The sequence below is a fragment of the Sander lucioperca genome, chromosome 10 (genome assembly GCF_008315115.2).
Source record: "Sander lucioperca isolate FBNREF2018 chromosome 10, SLUC_FBN_1.2, whole genome shotgun sequence".
NCBI lineage: Eukaryota > Metazoa > Chordata > Actinopteri > Perciformes > Percidae > Sander > Sander lucioperca.
In genome coordinates, this window is record NC_050182.1 from 17,199,762 (window position 1) to 17,207,241 (window position 7,480).

Consider the following 7,480-nt stretch of genomic DNA (forward strand, 5'->3'; position numbering starts at 1 on the left):
ATGGTGACAATGTCAGAGTTTAGATCACACCAGTACAGTCTGAATGACTATGGCACACTTGCTGAGTTGTTAGCACTATCACCTCACAGCAAGAAAGTCCAGACTGAAGTGAAGTCTGTGGAGTGTTCTTGCCGTTTTCATGCTTTGGTTTCTTTCCACCCCGAGAAATGCCTGTTATGCCAGGATCAGACTATACTATTCTTTTGTCTTTTACAACAGTCACAAAAATGAATGCCTATACCACCCCACTGTGTATTACCTGTCTTGCGAAGTGTTTTAAGTAAGAATAATAAAATGCATATATGAAGTTACTACAAGAGAAACATGCTAATGTTTAATGTAATAATTATTGTACTATTTACTATTATTTTTACTGTGAATATTGTAATGTGCATTAGCCACAGTTGCAAATAGTACATCCACTCTACTAACCTGATGCCTTTTCATGTGCTGGCAGTTGAGCCTCATGGGAGGTCTGGCCCAAGGAAGCTTTCTTTTGATGGAGCATGCAGGCGTTTTTTTTGCTCGCAGTCCCCTCCAGGAAACCAGCAGCAAGGAGCAGTAAATCAATAGCCACGCAGTGTGGGCAAATGACAACCCGTTTAGTTTGCCGGCCTACTTCGTTTCACAACATGTGGCCTGGCCTTCTAAACCGAAGGCATGGTCTCGGGGAGAAAATATTTCCCTGCACTAAATCAGATTTGGCAGCAGGTGGTCCGTGGAGTTGTGAGTGAGCTGCCTCTACACCTGCCAAGGACTGTGGAGCCAGAAGAAATCACTCTATTTTTCTCCACCCTGGTGACTCTCCTGCACCTCCCACTGGTTCTATATATCAGTGGTATCTGGCTGGTTTTGATGCATCATCCATTAGCATTGTAATATCTTCAAAATTATCATTTATATCAAACCATGAGTGTAACTAATTCAAACGGAAAAACCAAAATACTATTTAGTAACTAGTGGTGCAACGGACCGTAGTTGATCTGTACGGATCAACACTCACGGTTCGGAATAGCAACACAGATTTCGGTGCCTCATTTCGGTGCTCTCTGATGCTCCGAAACTGACGTTAGAGGCAACAGAAGCATTGCTGCATGTCACGCTGGTTAACACTAACGTTACACTTGGCAGCAAGTAACGTTGATGTTAGCCTATTGTTGGCTAGATGGTGTTAAAATGTGTCTGTATTTCACTGTAGAGGATTCCAACACCGGGATGTACAACAGTCTGTCGCTATGAGCTAAAAGACACAAACTAGCACTCGGTCACTGCTGTTGTCGGAAAAACAACACAGATGTGACTGAAGGTTACGTTAACTTAAAACTGGTAAACCTTGTGGTGCATTCAAAGTTATTGTAAAATACCCTTTTCTCATCTGTTTTTTTTTTGTTTAACAGCAATATACTGGTGAAAGAGGTATTGTTAAAAGTTATTGTTAAATTCCCCTCTTTTTTGTGCTGATCCGCAAATTGATCCGATCCGTGACTCAAAACCGTGATCCGAACCGTGAGTTTTGTGATCCGTTGCACTCCTATTAGCAAAAGTATGTTGAAATAAATTAAATGATTGAGTAAATGATTGATTTGCTCCCCAATGTATACTGCCCACTTGTGGCGTCGCTATAAAAAAAGAAGTATGCAGAAACTCAATGTGGCATATAATGATGGCATGAGGCTGCTGCTTAAAATGCCACGATGGAGCAGTGCAAGCCAAATGTTTGTAAGTGTTGAGGTATCCACCTGTCCTGCTGTACTCAGGAATCTCATGTACAGATGTATGTGTAGACTAACTGAGTCATTGAATAGCATAATTGCAACACTAGTGAACCCTGCAATGACTGCGGTCAGGTTTACTTCAAGATTGTGGAACCATTGGCGTTTTAGTCTATATGCTAATATCTAAACACTCTTTTTGTGTATTGTGGAACTGACTGTTGTCATTTCTTATTGTTTGTGTTTTATCTTGTATTTGTCTGTCTTTTGCTAGGTTTTGTATTGTGCTATGGACCGTTTTTTTGTGTCCTGAATAAAGACTATGATGATGATGATGATATATGTAAAACTACTCCCAGTGCTCTTTTGGAAGTGGGAAAAGCTCATAGAAGAATAATGCTGATTGCATTTGAACTCCAATATATTTCTTGGAGTGTTATTAAAGGTTGCTTCTTAGAGTAATACATTTATGACCTTGATCCATGTGCAGAATGAGTTTTGCCATGTGAAGTATGGATACAATCTGGGTTCAAAGGGAGGATGAAAGAGTGATCTGTGCACATAAAGGCAACTCTCTGGCTTTCATGAGACCGCTGTAATATCCCTCTGGGCTAAAACCTGTAGCACAGTTAGTTGACAGAAGAAAAAATTATTCCCATCATGTTCATCTTATATCCACAACAATTTGTCCTAAGCAGCAAAGTCATCCTGAGAAAAAAAAACAGCGATATAACGCTAAATGTAATATAAATTATGCATGTCAGGGGCAAAACTCGATTATACCTTTATTTATCTGATTGACTGGTGCTATGGCAGTGAGGTTCAATTTCCGTTCCTTCGCTCGCACTTCATAGCCTCTTACTCTCGATCTCTAATCTTTACATTTAAAAAAAAAAAAAAGTAGTGTCTGTTTTTTTCTCTCTCTCTCACTCTTTCCTCTAGACAGGCAGGTTGTATACTCTAGTGGTTTTCAAGAGGACACTTATGAAACAATTTCTTTCTCCCATAAACTCTGGATTCCCTAAAGAGCTCATGTGGTCATGTAAATGTACCTTGTGGGCCATAAAGTAATGGAATTAATTTTGGTGGTTTCAAAGAAAATAAAAGATGATTACAACATTTGTCTGTTGGTAAAAAAGACAACAAAAAAAACTAGTAAAATAAATATGACAAGCAATGACAAACAATAAACATTGTGTCCATTAAAGGATTTTTCTGGTGATGATTTATATTTGTTACTGTCAACAAATCCCATGCAATGCCAACAAGTATAACATGTGTATCCAAAGCCTTATAAAGCTTATTCCTCTGTGTCATAGACCTCAATTGTTGTCAGAAAACTATTCAAAGAAACATCATTGAGCCACACTGTTACACTTAATGACATATTCTTTCATTATGATGCACTGTCGTTTCCTATGTCTTCACTAGGAACTACTTGCGGCCGTGAGCCACCAACAGCCTGGGGAAGTCAATGGACTAATGTTTATTTCGGCTTTTCTTGGGACTTGTGGACAACAAGAAAAATATAGAATATTGCCAGCCTTACGCTTCTCAAATGTGAGAATTTGCAACATGTCTTTGTCTTATGTGACCACAGACTGAACAAACTGGACAAAACAAGCATATTGAAGAGGTCATTTTGGGGTTTAGGCCATTATTTCATTTTTTTTTATTATCTACTGCCATTTTATAGACCGATCAATCAATTGATTGGCTGGTTCATCAATAATGCAAATAATTGTTAGTTGCAGATCTATATTCCTTACGATTTTGTAAAATTTTGAATTAGAGCTGTAAAAATAAAACCATTTAAATTTGATTCATTATTTTTTCAATATTCAAAATATATTCAAATTCAGTCTATTATTTATAGTTACTCACTACTCATGCTTATGCATTGCCAAGGCCACTATCAGCATGTGGTTGTTGGTATATGTTCTGTCCACTAGAGGGGCTTCCAACATTAGCCTCGAAGGGCACCTACGTCATGGCCCATTGCATTTCTGACACACCGCTTCATTTACATTTTCAACATTTTCAACCACGAGTACACTGCAACAAACCCAAATCCACAGAGAACCCTGCGCATCATCTAACAAGAATAGTGAAGCGGCTCTGTTGTAAAGGCTAGAGGTTTTCGGTTAGCACACTGACAGCATGTTAGAAAGCACAGCCGAGACGATGTGTCATAAACGGAGTAACATTAGTGCTAGCCACCATGCTAACGACATCGATAACTATGCCAAACGGTGCTCTCAATACTTTTTAAGTCATTTATTAGCAAACTGTCTCTTGCAGATTATCACATTAATGAGAATACGGCTATTATGTGAAGTCAAACAGCTAAAGGGCAGCTAACATTAGCTGTCTCCATTAAGCTCCATTTTCTTTTTTGCGCACAACTATGCTGAAAATCCAAATCTTGTTACTTTCCAGGTAATAAAACAAATCATGCAGGCAATGCTGGACTGACATCTCATAGTAAATACCAGCATACAGGTTAACGGGACAACAGGACGTCGGATGACTTTGACATTACACTGCACACAACAGACTGCACAGTTATTAGTTGTTTTATATTATTGTAAGAGATAATGTCAAGTAGGAACCTTTTTTTGGCATCCTTCACTGACCGTAAGAGGACTTGCCACACTTATTAGAGTGTGGAAGCATTGTCAAATTGCTTTTAAGAACCTATGGATGCCTAAACTATTGCTCCCCAACCTTCCCCAGATTATTCAATCTTGCAGTCCTATTGCTGGCTCAAGATAAGATGGAGAATCCATGCAGTGGAGGCTTATCTGAACTTAGCACACACTCTCAGGAGTATGGGATTTCACTAGAAATTCCATCACCACACTTCAGGTATGACCCAATTAATGTGAGAATTTGCTGCCTTTCCCTTTCACCTCCTGCCACATCGATAAATGATAAGAACTTTCAATAAAGGCAGTTTAGGAATTTTTCACACAAAATATATTTTAAAAAATAGGAGTTTAAGCAAGGAAGAAGAAAATTATTTCATGTGTTTACAGCAAGCTGGTGCCAGTATTCAACCAAAGATTGTTTGTTAGCCAAAAGAGCACCACTCTCTAGAGCTGAACTAATACATTGACATAGCTAACATTATTGGCCACATCAAGCTTATCATGTACTTGTTATCAGTAATCAGTAGACAGTTATTTAAAAAAAAGTTGTTGCCATAACATAACAAGTTGTATTTTGAATGTTGAATTTGAAATGTCTTGGTAACAATTTTTTAACTAAGAAATTTAAGGGAAACAACTATCGGACAATATATATGGTTGTTTTTTATTTTTAATAATTCTCAAATATCAATATCGGTATCCGCTTGGGTTTTTGCAGTCCAACAACCTCTACAGAGTGGTGATTCCTCTTGTGAAATAATCTGATTGATGTATATTTTTTGATTCATGTTATTTTCATTAAATAAGAGCATTCAATACTGAATTGTGTCTATATATTCAGAATTGCCTGGCAGCATTCCATTAAATTCCACATAACTTCTCCAACACTCCTCAGGGTTTCCCGCAGAAAATGTGTTAAGGTGGTATTGTTGCCATCTGACGGAGGGGGGTGGGGGGGAGGGGGGTGGTAATACGGTACTACACTTAATATTAAATTTAGATAATAATATATAATTAGTAAATAACCAGTTTTTTAAAATAACAGTTGCAATGTGCAATGTTAAGTTCATTAAACTATTTAAAAAAAAAAGTGCTATAACAGTTTTACTCGCATTGCTCCCATTTCCTCCGTGACACGCTCTCCAAAACCAACAGCTGTGAGATAACAGAGCTCAGCCCATAGCTTCATTCACTCAAGCAGATAGTATGCGTGAAATAAAAACAGGACACGTCATTTCACTGTGTGTAGTGTTAACTACGCTAACTAACCGTGTGTTGTGAACCGCGTGTAGTGATTAAAAAAAACCGACAACAGCTGTGTCTCAAAGACCGGGCAACAGCCGGGACGTTGAGAATCCACGCACGAGAGGTGATGGATATTTCTAGTCACTTCGTCATGTATTCACTTTGTTGAAACAAGAGAAGAAAGCCTCACTGATGTGAAGAACAGGACAGAGATACATATATAAATGCTCTCTGCCATATGCCAACGCTCCGATAAGTCCACTAACCCCGTCTCTGCCCGGGCATGCCCCAGCTGGCCGCTCATTTGTTGACAAACTACGACGCGCATGCGACGGTGAAATGGCGATTTATCCCTTTAAATGTGAATAAATGACAGTTACACTCACCTCCAGCAAATACTCTTTCCGTTGTGATTGGCGGTATCTTTACAACTCACGTTACCTTGTTTCCTACAGACTGTGTTGATGCGACAGTACATTACAGCCACTCAAACAGGACAGAGTAACACGGCGGATTTTTTTTTTTTTTTGAAGACTTAGTTAAGGCGGCATGCGTGTGTTGTTAAGGCGGCCGCCTTAACTGCAAAGTGCTGCTGGAAACCCTGCTCCTCCTTGATTAAATTAGCATATGTTTAAAGTACTAAAGTAGGGATTGATACATACTGTATCTTTGCTATGGTGTTGTGGATTTTTAAATGGCTACACATGCAGATTAAAATAGGCAGGTGCATGTTACTGATTGGCCCTGGAGGAGTCTGCATCATTAATGAGTTGTGTGACTGTTAAACATTGAATTACTAAATAATGCTGCTGTACACAGTGCATACAACTTATAGTATATCCTCTCCGCTCAGAAGATCTAAGTCTTTGTTTTCTCTAATTATGGATTTTCCCCATCCTTAGAGACATGTTAAACAAAGTGGTACTTAAGACTTGGCTCGACCATCTTTGATGTTTTTTCTGCACAGTGTGATCATTATTGACATTAGTGCTAATCTGGGAGCAAAAGCTGGAGCAGCTGCCTGGAAAAACCAGAAAGGATTACTGGCACTAAAAGAGTCCCAGAGCTTGGACAAAAATGCCATGACTGATGGTCAGAGCCTGAACCAGACCCAACACTCTCTAATTAGCTAAAATACATACTCTTTGGATCCAAAATTGAAACAATGACAGCAACTGTGTCCTAACCCCACCATGTGCTTCGCCAAAATATGTTCTGACAAACTCGAGACCAAAAAACTTGGACAGACAGCAGTGGGTGTAGTTTAATGTACAATCTGCCTGCTGCTCACTTTAATACTGTTAATGAGATGGAGGCCATTCATTCTCATTCATTTAAGTTATTTTTGCCTTACATGTTCACATTCAGGGTCATGAGGTCTGGAGCCAATCCCATCATGCACTGAGCAGAATCCAGCATAACATGTACAGTATGACACATTGCCGTCTTAACAAAATCAGTTGACTTTCGTCTGTTACTTCCTTGGATACCTCTTTACTTTTTTTGGATACTCTCTGTAAGTGGTTGTATTATACTACCATGATGTTTTTTTGCATGCACAGATGTACCGTGTGTGTGTGTGTGTGTGTGTGTGTGTGTGTGTGTGTGTGTGTGTGTGTGTGCGCATTTGCACCCATGGATAAAAGTTAGCCTAGATGCGCCTAGTATCGTAACAATCAATGCCAAGTAGAGGAGAAGTGCACAAAAGAATTAGACAGCCAAAGGAAATGAACCAAATTCAATTTCAGCCTGGGCCGCTCAAGCTGTCTGCCACATAAAGCCAAGACTTAATATGAGATGGGCACCAATGTCATTATTATTCAGACCTGATGAGGCACCTTCTATTTAATGGAACCTTTCAATTTAGTTCAC

General features: G+C 39.1%; 1 long non-coding RNA gene across 1 annotated transcript; it reads left to right on the plus strand.

Moving 5' to 3' along the window:
* Positions 1–461: 461 nt before the first annotated feature.
* LOC116042206 lies at positions 462–7,182 on the plus strand. The gene is made up of 3 exons (XR_004103152.2): positions 462–798; positions 4,449–4,580; positions 6,977–7,182. It is a non-coding gene; the product is annotated as an uncharacterized LOC116042206 (long non-coding RNA).
* The last annotated feature ends 298 nt before the right edge of the window (positions 7,183–7,480 follow it).